A 12,575-nucleotide genomic window follows, 5' to 3' on the forward strand; every position below is an offset into this window, starting at 1 on the left:
ACTTCTGCCATTTAGAATTCTAAACAGTGCACATTACTGCCAGAACCAAGCTGTCAGAAGCTGGAACCCTAACTGTCCTTGGAGTGCCAAATGCCACCTGCAAACTGACATCAGGAACCTACTGGGGTGAGTTTAGCTTCCCAGAGAAAAGACCCACTGTTCCTGCACAGAGCTGTGTGCCCCGGAGTGGGCTTCTGCCACTTAGAATTCTGAACAGTGCACATTACTCCCAGATCCACGCTGTCAGTAGCTGGAAGCCTGGCTCCCCTTAGACTGCCAAATGGCTCCTTAAAACTGACAATCGGATCCAGGGAGGTGTGTTTAGTTTCCCCAGAAAAGGGGTCCCCGTTCCTGCACAGAGGTCTGTGCCCCGGAGTGAGCTTCTGCCACTTACAATTCTGAACAGTGCACATTACTCCCATAACCAAGCTGCCAGAAGCTGAAACCCTGGCTGCCCTTAGACTGCCAAACACCTGCAAACTGACATCAGGAACTTGGAGGGGTGAGTTTAGCTTCCCACAGAAGAGACCCACCGTTCCTGCACAGAGCTCTGTGCCCCGGAGTGGGCTTCTGCCACTTTCAATTCTGAACACTGCTGCACTTTACTCCCAGGTCCAAGCTGTCAGTAGCTGCAACCTTGACTCTCCTTAGACTGCAAAATGACTGCAACCGAGTTGCACATAGTGAACAGCACAGAAAAATGAAACAACACGGATGTGAACGTCCAGAAAATCTAACTGTTAAGTAAGAACCATCTGTAAGCATCACTGTTTATTAACTATCGCTACCATTGTCTGTATACAGCTGTATGTTGCTTCTATAAAGACATAAGTGTGTGGAATGTATGTGTTCCTAGAGTTAGAATTCAATTTGTTTTGGTAAGTTTATGATATGGGGATAAGACATAGAATGCCCTAGGGTGAGTTTATGCCGCTTGTATCCCCAGTCGCTTGTTCTGGACCTTTAAGACTGATTTTGAGAGCTAAGCAAGAAAGAAAATGGGTGCAGTTTGTTTTAAGAAAATGACTTTCACTGCTCTGAATACCCTCTCTCATATATTCAGCTCAAGCACAGACAGACTGCAGCACAAAGATGTGCTTTGCTCTTAGTTTCAGCTAGTTAGGGCAGAGAAGTTCCCTCGCTATTTGTTTTCCTTTTTTTTAGGACTGTTTAAACCTGCTGCAGACTGAAAAACCCAGAGCAGCGCCGAGAGCTGGCACCTGCAGCCCACGGGGCCTGCACCTGAGCATTTTATCAACACCAGAACAGCTGATAAGAGACCAAAAGAGCTCAGCTACAGCCCACAGCAAAGACTTTCTGAAGTTACCATCTCGCTTCAAAATAACAAAAAGTTTTATTATTTCATATTATTCATTCTTTATGCTTGCGACCACTTTGTTTGTTAAACAAATAGGTTTTCCCACTTTTCTCCAAAGAAATTCTTTGCAAAAGCAGTTTAAAAGAAAGAGACTGTTTAGGTTTACTTTCCAGAAGAACCCCATTCAAAGGTTTCCTCTCAAATTTACTCTAAACCCCGACAGCACACACAAATCAAACTACACAACAAAGAAGTCACAAATAAATTTCAATTAAAAACACCAAAACAAATCATTCCTAACTCAAGAAACCCATAAACCTCAAACCATCAAAACAAAAATACCACTTATAAATACACACAAAACTAAAAAAATCAATGTAACTATAAACAATACCTTTCAAATGATCCATAAGTATAAAACATATACTGCAATCAAACAAGCCAAATAAATTAACCCCTATACTATAATAAACAATAATCCAATTACAAATATTAGGAAACACAAAAAATTACCTACATTCCACTACCTCAACCCACCAAAACAAACACTACATACTCACCATGATAAAAGCCACCGCTAAATAAATAACCTCCCCTATACCTCACACTACAGCCACTTCCACCATTGTAAACCTTAGAAAACATTTCCTTTAAAAATACAATATCTCACCAAAAAAAAATATTTCAACAATAAAACTCAGTTCAAAAACAATCTGATCGACATGTAAACTAAGAAACCTACCACCAAATAAATAGACCGTATCCCTTAGCATACACCATCTACAAACAAAATAAAACTACACAAAAAATTATTGAAAACCACCTTAAAACAACTAAACAGAAAAAAACTTTTAAAAATATTAAAATTGCATCTAACAAAACCTCCACCGGCCAGGCTGGCCCTAGGTAATCTGAATCCCTACATACAATAAACAAAAACAAAACCCCAATCGCACGTATCAGAAGCCTATTTAAAAAAAAAAAAAAAGTTACTTAAATTAATTCTACCTCAAATACAAACAAACCCATCCATACAGTTACCTTCGCTCAAAAACCAAATTACAGGCAATAAATAATACCAAAAAATAAAACAAAACACTATGTACCACCAAAGAATGCAATATTGAATAAAAGCACCATATAAGTAATAAAGTAATAAAAGCACCGCATAGAAGTACCACTATTTATTAAAATCCCAGGTGAAGGGGGATTCCCCCAGTTTGAACACAGACAATAAAAGGAGTTTCTTTCCTCAATTTAAACTCTTTTGTCCTCAAAACCCCCTTTTTTTTTTTCTAGGGACGCCAGGGAAGGATTGGGAAGACAAAATTGAAAGGGAAAAGGAGAAAAGTCCCCCCTACAAATCCACACCGGCTCACCTGCTCCTGCTGCCCGGCACAAAGGTTTGTCCCTCGGCATCTCCTGAAGCAATACTCCATATCCGAGGGTTCCCCCAAACTCTGTAAGACGAGCTCGCCATCATCCCGTAAGACACTCCAGAGAGCCTCGCAGAAGCTGCTCCCTCCGGCAGCTCCACGCTAGACTGAGCTGAGGCTCCCCGCGTAAGCAGCTCGGGCAGGAGCCACCTGCCCCTCATTATCCTTTACAGCTCACGCCTGCGGCTGCTCTGTCCCCTCGTTATCCTAACAGCTCACGCCTGCAGCTGCTGCCAGCCCGAGGGTGAGGGCGGGGCAGAGGGAACTTGCTGCAGACATTTCACTGTTTGCACCGACACACTGGGGCACCGGGCTTTGCTTGCTAGGGATAAGCAAAAATTAAAGAGTTGACTTTTCTTGTTGTCATCGTCCTTGAAGAAAGGAAAAATATATCAGGACTCGTGTGACTTCTCTGTGAACACAAAGTGCAAGGAACTTGGGAGGGGGAGGTCTTAAAACAACACCGGTTTCCTATAGCAGCAGCTGCTTTTGGTGCACACTGAAGCTTCTCTAGGCTTGTTTCAACGCTCTGCAGCAGTTAAGAGAGTACCACCTATTTAGGGGATACTGTAAAAGCTTTAGCTTTTCTAGAGATTTTCTCACCCCTTAAGACTGTATTTTATATTTCTATTTTTGTTACTTATATTTTTCTATTTTTGTATTTATTTAATTTGTGTTGACTTGTTTATTTTTTAAACTATATGAATTCATTTACCTAACACATCAGAACCACAATGAATTAAAATTAAATTAGCCTCGTTTTCTAAGGGGTAAAGATTTAATTTTTATTTAATAATGTTGGTATGTTTTCTCTGTCATTGTTTTTTCTTGGGGGGCAGTGTTTGTAGGGGCTTTTGTTTTGGTTTTTGTTTTTCTGTTTGCTTTGTTTTGGAGTTCTTTGTTAATAAACAAAGAGGTTCAGAGAGGCACAAAATAAAATGTCAACTTTGTTTTATTGCTACCTCTGAAATACAACTCGACACCAAGTTATTGCTGGTAATACTGTGTATGGGTAGAATGAGACCTGTTAAGGGGTTGAAAGGAAAAAAGTGGCAGCATGGTGCTGAATAGCTCCTGCTTTACCAACATGAATTTGGTAAATTTCCTTGGAAATGTGCCCTACAATGTACAAAAACTCCAATTAGGATGGAAAACTGGAAAAAAAAATATATTCTCTTACTAGAATCAGAGAGAGAAAAAACATCAAATAAAAGGAAGAAATAACATCTAAATCCCAGCTTGCCTGGAAAACAAGCTTAGGCATTTCTAACACTGCAAACTTTTGGAACAGTCATCAAGTTGGTGGAAGTTCATGGAACAAATTTAAATCTGCTTCCTCTGCTCTAATTTTAAAGGGAAGTGGAAATTCAACAGGTCCAGCTACTCCTATCCAAGAATGATCTGTGTTTTGTGGGAGTAACAATGCAAAGAAACTCGAATCTTACTTGTATTTGACATCGGAAACTCTCAGCAGAGTTGGGAAGTTTCAGTGGAACAAAAGCACCACACTTCCTGCAATAACAAAATTGGACTCGGCAAGTCAGGAATTTTATTTACACATCCACGGATGAGGAGGGGGATGACACCAGGAATACACTCCAGCTGAAAGCAAGGATTTATTGGAAAAGGCAGGAAATCAAACTGACAGTCTCTGTCCAGTTATGGCCAGGCAATTATCCAGGAGTCAGAAAGAAAAGTGGGAACCTTGGACTGGGATAAGGCCTTCCAGTGGCTTCACTTCCTACTGGCTCTCTCCTTTTCGCCAACTACCTGCAAGAGGAAAAGCAACAGGAATAAAGTCTCAAACAGGATGGCCTTGGTCCAGGCAGACTGAAATGCAGCTCCCAGCGAGGGAGGCCAGGCTGTGCCTCGGGGAGCTCCGGGAATCTGGGATTGCCCGTGGGATTAAAGGGCTGGAAAAGCACACCCACCTGCCAGGTTCAGTGCTGGGACCGAGCAAGGCCGGGGCTCGGGGGCAGCAGTCAGAGCTGGGACTGCAGGAGAACACCCCAAACCCGGGTTAAACATCCGGCATGACACGCAGCACGCTCCGGGAGAAACTCGGGTGGGAGAAGCCCCGGGATGCTCCACGTTCCTTGCCCTTGGCAGCTGTGCCAGGGCCTCCCTCAGAATGCTGACCTCACCGTGCAGCTCCTACAAAATAGGAGAACTTATGGGAATCGCCCAGCAATCCATGGACTTCCAGTTATTAAGAACCACAGCTGCAGCGAAAGGTGTACAAACTCTACTGCAAACCAGTAGGTCTGAGGAGACGCAGGGATTTATTCCAGAGGTGGCATGTTGGTGTTACTACTTTAAGCTCCTGCCGCTAGAACATATTTGTACAATAAAAACATTATTGAGGCAGCTAAATTAAAATTAGATTTTTTACAGTAAAGTCAGCCAAAAAAGAGAGTCTCAAAATTAAGATATAGGCCGCACAGTTATTTAAAAAAAAAGTTCTCATTCATGAGCATAACCTGCCAGCCTCTCATGTTTTCAGTCCTTACCATTTATTTTTACCAAGGTGATGATTAAAACCGTGTAAAAAGCTCAAAAAAAAAAAAATCCAGGACAAGGCAGGTGTTTTCCCAAGTACCCCCAGTGTGGAGCTGTGTCAGCCACAAGTGTTTGCTCCCTCAGCCCAGCCCGGAGCAGGCTCCAGCTGCTGCCCAGGGGGGTTACCAAGGGACTCACTTGTTTCAAGCTGTAAATGCAGGTGGCCTGCACTGGAGTGCCAAAAAATGTGAAATATGTGACTCTCACCTTGAATAGCGATCGATCTTCTCAGGGGAGCCCCTCACCCAGGATGGGGGGCTCTGCCACGGATTTCATCCCTCTGCATCTGAAAGAAAGTTGGGACAAAAGTCAGAGTGCTGCAGGATACCTTGACAGCTCCACACATCTTGTGGCAATCTAGGAATACCCTCTATAGTCTAACTACACCCCACATCACAAATTTCAAGCCCCCGGCACTATTACCCTCGTACCCCTACACCCAGACTAAGCAGCAAGGCAGAGCAGCTCCCGGCCAAACACACACCAACACCTGTGACACAGCACAAGACAAACGAGGGGACACAACAGGGACAGAAAACTCTGGGCAAGAAGAATGACCCTGAGGGTCCAGAGAACTCGGAATGAGATGACCTAGGTAAGATGGAAGGTGAGCTGGCCAGGCTCAGAGAACCCTGCAGGAACAAGATGCCATCGGGATGACTTATCCCAAGAAATGCAGAGATGGATGCCCGAGAATCCTACAGTCAGAATCCTCTACCTGCCTTTGCATTCTCACAAGACCTAACCCGCCGGAATGGATCAGGGCGGTGCACGGCTGTCAATACAGCTCAGAACAAGACCTGAAAAGGCATCGGACTGGATGCTTGTGAAGAGAGATGGATTCTGATGAGTGTCCGAGCAGCTGAGACAAAGGCACCTGGCTGAGGAGCACAGAGATCAGAAATGCTAAGACTGATGCCAGGGGTTTTGATAGGCCCCTCAAAGGGCTAAGTGAAAAGACAGCACACACAAGACACCCAAAGGACAGAGAGCACAACAGACAAGTGACACAACACACACCAGGACTGCTCTGCCCTGCACACCTCGGCACTGTGATCCAGAATGAGACCTTCCCTTGCTGTAGCCTAAGGGGTCACATCTTGGACATCCCTGTCACCAAAAATGACTCAAAAAATCCCTCCCACTGGCCCCTGATCCCACACCCCGCTTTCAAGCCCTCCCTGGCTCCGAGCCCTCCACTTATCTCTCGGACGTCTAGGGAGGTGAATCCACGCTGGGTGGCAAAGAAGGCCGCCTCTCCCTCAGGGAAATTCCTGCTGCTGCTGGGCTGTTGTCTCCTACACAGCTACAATAAAGAAAACCAAACATCAAAGCATAATCTTAGCAGCACATCAGCCAGAAACCAGCAATTCTGCTACTCACTGTCTCCTAAGCTTGCCTGTGTCCTCGGCCCCGTGCTTCAGCTGCGCTCAGAGGCCAACGCCGGCGTCGCAGGGTCTGCCTGGGTAAAGAGCAGACAAGGTGACGTGGCAGCGCTGGAACTTGAGGGGACCATCCCTCCTTCTCCTCCCTGACTCACCTCAACTCCTCGGCCGTTATCCAAGCCTACCTGGATGGGGCCTTCACAAGGAGAAGATCAAGGCTCCATCACAGACTCCTGGAATGCTCCCGGAGGGCTCACGGGTGAGGTGACCCGGGTCTGTCGTCCGGTTGGTGAGAGGGGAGCTCGGCCTCCTGCGAGTGGACTCCCTAAAACACACAATAACGGAGGCTTAGAGTTGCACCAGCGAGTGAGGCTTGAACAATAGCAACTGCTTCTGTCCACCCATCACTGCTCACCTCGCCCACGTCAGCTTGACTGCTGAGATCCGGCTTTACCACCTAAAAATAAAGACAAAGAACAGAGCTGTAACACAGCCATCATTTACACCTCCCCTGCAAACACAAACAGGGACTGACCTTCTCAGGGGAGCCCCTCACCCAGGATGGGGGGCTCTGCCACGGATTTCATCTCTCTGCATCTGAAAGAAAGTTGGGACAAAAGTCAGAGTGCTGCAGGATACCTTGACAGCTCCACACATCTTGTGCCAATCTAGGAATACCCTCGACAGTCTAACTACACCCCACATCCCCACATCACAAAATGCAAGTCCCCGGGACTCATCCTATTACTTCTACACCCAGACTGAGCAGCAAGGCAGAGCAGCTCCCAGCCAAACACACACCAACACCCATGACGCAGCACAGGAAAAACGAGGGGACACAACAGGGACAGAAAACTCTGGGCAAGAAGAATGACCCTGAGGGTCCAGAGAACTCGGAATGAGATGACCGAGGTAAGATGGAAGGTGAGCTGGCCAGGCTCAGAGAACCCTGCAGGAACAAGATGCCATCGGGATGACTTATCCCAAGAAATGCAGAGATGGATGCCCGAGAACCCTACGGTCAGAATCCTCTACCTGCCTTTGCATTCTCACAAGACCTAACCCGCCGGAATGGATCAGGGCGGTGCACGGCTGTCAGTACAGCTCAGAACAAGACCTGAAAAGGCATCGGACTGGATGCTTGTGAAGAGATGGATTCTGATGAGTGTCCAAGCAGCTGAGACAAAGGCACCTGGCTGAGGAGCACAGAGATCAGAAATGCTAAGACTGATGCCAGAGGTTTTGACAGGCCCCTGAAAGGACTAAAGGAAAAGACAAGACACCCAAAAGACACAGAGTGCACAAGAGACACAACACACCCTGGGACTGCTCTGCCCTGCACACCTCAGCCCTGTGATTCAGAATGAGACTTTCCCTTCATGTAGCCTAAGGGGTCACATCTGGGACATCCCCATCTCCAAACCCGACTGAAAAAATCCCTCCCGGTGACCCCTGCCCTGGCACCCTGCTTTCATCCCCTCCCTAGTTCCGAGCCCTCCACTTATCTCTCAGACGTCTGGGAAGGTGAATCCACGCTGGGTGCTAAAGAAGGCCGCCTCTCCCTCAGGGAAATTCCTGCTGTCGCTGGGCTGCTGTCTCCTAGTCAGCTACAATAAAGAAAACCAAACATCAAAGCATAATCTTAGCTGCACATCAGCCAAAAACCAGCAGCTCTGCTATTCACCGTCTCTTAAGCAGGACCGGGTCCTCGGGCCCCGTGTGTGCTTCAGCTGAGCTCGGAGGCCGACGCTCGCAGCGCCAAAGCCTTAGAGGCATTACTGGCACTGAGCCCACCCACCGTGGCCTCCATTAGGGCTGTGAGCATCCCCGGTTAGAGCAGGACAGGAACGCAGGGTGGACATCCCCGGTGAACCTCAACCCTGTGGACTCTGCCCCACCACTGTCACTTCCTGCCTGGCCCTAGCTTAGGGTTACTGCCTGCACCTCTCAGGACTTCTGGCATTGCCTTGCCATTAGGATTGCTGCCTGCACCTGCTCTCAGGGAAACAGTGTTGGCAGCAGCGCTGTGAGGGCCGGGATACCTGTACTCTGACTTGTATCCTAGGCTATACCCCCGATTTTCACTGTGTGTTCTCTAGACCTCGAGTCCTTTACTTCTCAAGCCCTCCTTCAGCCTCTGTGTGCCACTGTAAACTCCCCCTGCTGAACCCTACTAACCCTACGCCTTGCAACTAGCATTGCTCCTAATCAGGACGCTCCTGGGCCAGGAATCCCCTGCTGCAGCCTAACCCTGTGGACTCTAAAAGAAGGCCAATAATGTGAAGCTCCCTAGAACATGGAGATGGGTCAGAACTGCCCCTCCCAGCAAAGGCTCTGGTGAAGCTGAGGAGAAACCCTCACCCTTTACTTTTGAAGGGACCACCCCACTAGGGCCTTCTCTTCTAAGGTAACTTTAAATCACCTCCCGGGACTGAAAAGGTTTTTTCCCTTCTCCTGACCACCAGCCCCAACACTTAGCTTTTGGAACACGAGTGGAACGTCCGTCCTCGACAGAACGTTCTCAGCATCTCAGACATGTTCTCAGCATCCGCTTTGGGGCTGCCGTATCCAGACTTTGTCTCCGCACCTCCTCGCGCTACCTAGGATCACAAAACAGGAAATGTGACTATCCCCCTCCAGAAGAGTAATCCCCAGGGCTCCTCTGCACTGCTGCCCCAGCTCCCCCTCAGATCTTCACTCCGCTCCAGAGGCTGACAGGAGTGGACCCAGCAAAAGGAAAAAGTAAATGCTGAGCGCATCGCTCACCTATGGGTCACCCTGCCTAAAGGGCAACTCACCGGCTCTCTCTATTCCTTAGCACGCCTGGGACAGCAGTGGCACCTGCAAAGAAACAAAAGAAGCAAAAAATCATGCTGAGTTACTGTGAAACAGCAACCTCCCCAGTCTGACTGAAGCATGCCACAAGTATACCTTAATGCTGCACCCATCTGGCCTCTGGGGCCAGCACATCTGGCAAGGGGACAACCTAAAGTAAAAAAAAAAAAGAACAGTGAATGCTTAGAGTTGCACCAGCAAGTGAGACTTGAACAATAGCAACTGCTTCTGTCCACCAGTCACTGCTCACCTTGCCCACGTCAGCTTGACTGCTGAGATCCAGCTCCACCTCTGGGAATTCCTTGCTGTCACCAGACTGCTGTCTCTTAGTCAGGTACCATAGAGAAAACCAAATGCTGATGTACAATCTCAGCAGATCTGTTGGCCGGTCAGTGAGGGGGTCTCCCTGTAATACCAGTGGACCACCTAAAACACACAAACAATAATGGAGGCTTACAGCTGCACCAGAAACACCACTACCCTGACCACACAAATACAAGAATACTAGAAAAGAAAAAACAAAAAATAATGCAGCAAAAAAAGCCAGCTCTTATTACTATAAGTCCAACTACCAAATATAATAAAAATAACCCCCATGTCCAATCCCCTCAAAAAACCTTCAAAATATATACCCGCAACCCCCTCAATCCTAAAACTAAAAGATCCATTCAACTATAAACAGCATCTCCCAAATTTTCCATAATTATAGAACACACACTAAAACCAAACAAGCTAAATAAATAAATCCCTGTAATACAATAAACAATAATTGAATTATAAATATTAGAAAACCCTAATAAATTAGCTACATCACACTACCCCAAACCCATCAAAACAAATACTACACACTCACCATAATAAAAACCACCACCAAAAAAATAAAAACCTCCTTTACATCTCACACTACAGCCAATTACACCATTGTAAACCTTAGAAAACACACCCTCAAAAAACACTGTATCTCACCAAAAACAATTCAACAGAACTCAGTTCAAAAATACTCTGACCGACACGTAAACTACAAAACCTAACACGAAAAAGAAACCATATCTCTCACCATACACCATCTACAAACAAGATAAAGCTACACAATAAATCATTCAAAGCCACTAAACAGAAAAAATAACCCTACCCAACTTGAATCCCTACATATCACACACAAAACCCCAATACCACGTATCAGAAGTCTAGCAAAAAAAGCTACTTAAATTAATTCTACCTCAAATACAAACAACCCCTCCAACAAAGTTATCCTCACTCAAAAACCAAATTACACATAACATCAAAAATCAGACAAAACACTACACGCCACCCAAGAGCATAATACTTAATAAAAACCACATAGAAATACCACAACTCATTAAAAATCCAGGTGGAAAGTTTTCTTCAGTTTGAATACTGACAACCACAGAAGAAGAGTTTCTTCACTGAATTTGAACTCCTTTTCTCTCCATAACTCCTTTTATTTCCTGGGAGCACCACAGAGAAATTAGTAAGACAAAGCTGCAAAGAAAAAAAAATCTCCCCTACAAACCCATGCTGGCTTACCTGCTACTGCTGTCCGGCACAAAGAAACCCCCCACATCCACGTGCTCCTGCAGGCGCTGTAAGAAGCTTTCCCACCACCGCAGAAACCACGCTGAGCTCCTCACGGCCCGATGCCAAAGTGAACTCGGGCTCCTCTATTAAACCGCCCCCGGCTAGAACCGGCCCCTCATTATCCTTTACAGCTCACACTTGTGGCGGCTCTGCTGCCCTCCTCATCCTGACGGTCACACCTGGGGCTGCTCTGTCTCCTCACCATCCTGTGACAGCTCTCACCTGCAGCTGCTGCCAGTCCGAGTGTCGGGGCAGGGGAAGAGGGGACTTGTGCTCATCCCCGGAGAATTCGTTGTCCGCACCTGGCGCGCTGGGGCACCGGGCTTTCCTTGATAGGGATAACGACCCCTCTTCTCCTGCACGTGCCCAAGGCTAAAACTGGGATTCCACCTCCTAAATTCTGTATGTGTGAGGGTCATAATCCCCAAGGAAATCCCCCCGCAATCGTTACCCTCCATTTACAATTTTTCCTTTGGAATCGTTGCTAACTTGTCTTTCTGTGCAAGGGTTCCAAACGTTTATTGGGAGTTCAGTAGCCGGGTTGGCTTTTTTATAACTTAGCTGACAATCCCAGGCTAAATCCAAACACCCAGAGATACAGGGAAATATGGAGACAGTTTATAAATATTGCCCAACCCTTACCCTGAATTCTTCATCACACATCCTCGGAGCAGATTTACTCCATCCTTTCTTCCCAGCAGCACCTCTCCAGCACAAATCTCACTTCTCACAACTGTTTCTTCCCACAAACCAAACAGAAATCTACTACGAGGCGAGGCGGGGAGGGGCGAGGCCGGTCTCGGCGCAGAGCCCCCGGGCCCTCAGGGCGGGCCGGGGGGACCGGAGCAGAGCCCGGGCCGGGTTGGAGCCGGAGCCGGTCTGAGGGCGGAGGCCCCGGGCCCTCAGCGCGGGCCGGGGGGCGGGCGCGATTCCCGGGGCCCGCTGTCCAATCAGCACTGCCGATGCCTCAGCGAGCCCGCCAATCGCGGGGATTCAAAAGGGTGGCGGAAGTAGCTGCTGCTCTATGGGCTCGGTGAGGAACGCCCCGGTGGGGTCCCGGCGCCGTGCACTTGGGACCCGCCCCGCGCCCCTGAAGCCGCGCCCCCGGTACTGCCCGGCCCCGGCTGCCTCCGGGCCCCGCCTCACAGAGCCCCGGCTCCGCCCCGGATGCGCCCCGACCCCGCCCTGGCTCCGCCCCTGCTCCACCCCGAGCCCGCCCCGGCTCCGCCCCGAGCCCGCCCCGGCTCCGCCCAGAGCCCGCCCCGGCTCCGCCCAGAGCCCGCCCCTGCTCCGCCCCGAGCCCGCCCCGGCTCCGCCCCGAGCCCGCCCCGGCTCCGCCCCGAGCCCGCCCCGGCTCCGCCCAAAGCCCGCCCCGGCTCCGCCCCGGCTCCGCCCAAAGCCCGCCCCGGCTCTGTCCCGAGCCCGCCCCGGCTCCGCCCCGAG

At 48.4% G+C, this 12,575-nt stretch overlaps 3 long non-coding RNA genes across 4 annotated transcripts in view; all 3 read right to left on the reverse strand.

Annotated features, from left to right (window-relative positions):
• Positions 1-2,940, reverse strand: part of LOC136304838 (uncharacterized) — a 69,542-nt gene extending 66,602 nt beyond the window's left edge. Inside the window, exon 1 of the long non-coding RNA XR_010724850.1 lies at positions 2,698-2,940. This is a non-coding gene — a long non-coding RNA (uncharacterized lncRNA). The remainder of the gene's footprint in view (positions 1-2,697) is intronic.
• Positions 2,941-4,346: 1,406 nt separating this feature from the next.
• On the reverse strand, positions 4,347-5,795 carry LOC136304832 (uncharacterized). 2 transcript variants are annotated; one of them, XR_010724843.1, is made up of 3 exons: positions 5,521-5,795; positions 4,686-4,908; positions 4,347-4,524 (listed from the first exon to the last, which is right to left on the reverse strand). It is a non-coding gene; the product is annotated as an uncharacterized lncRNA (long non-coding RNA). The 2 variants fall into 2 exon arrangements; XR_010724842.1 differs by lacking the exon at positions 5,521-5,795 and having other exon boundaries at positions 4,686-5,435.
• A 99-nt stretch (positions 5,796-5,894) lies between these two features.
• LOC136304835 (uncharacterized) lies at positions 5,895-7,595 on the reverse strand. The gene is made up of 5 exons (XR_010724846.1): positions 7,234-7,595; positions 7,114-7,155; positions 6,884-7,023; positions 6,697-6,775; positions 5,895-6,619 (listed from the first exon to the last, which is right to left on the reverse strand). It is a non-coding gene; the product is annotated as an uncharacterized lncRNA (long non-coding RNA).
• Positions 7,596-12,575: the final 4,980 nt, after the last annotated feature.

Source organism: Chamaea fasciata, unplaced genomic scaffold, assembly GCF_029207755.1.
Source record: "Chamaea fasciata isolate MVZ Bird 193981 ecotype frontalis unplaced genomic scaffold, bChaFas1.0.hap1 SCAF_202, whole genome shotgun sequence".
Classification (NCBI taxonomy): Eukaryota; Metazoa; Chordata; class Aves; order Passeriformes; family Sylviidae; genus Chamaea; species Chamaea fasciata.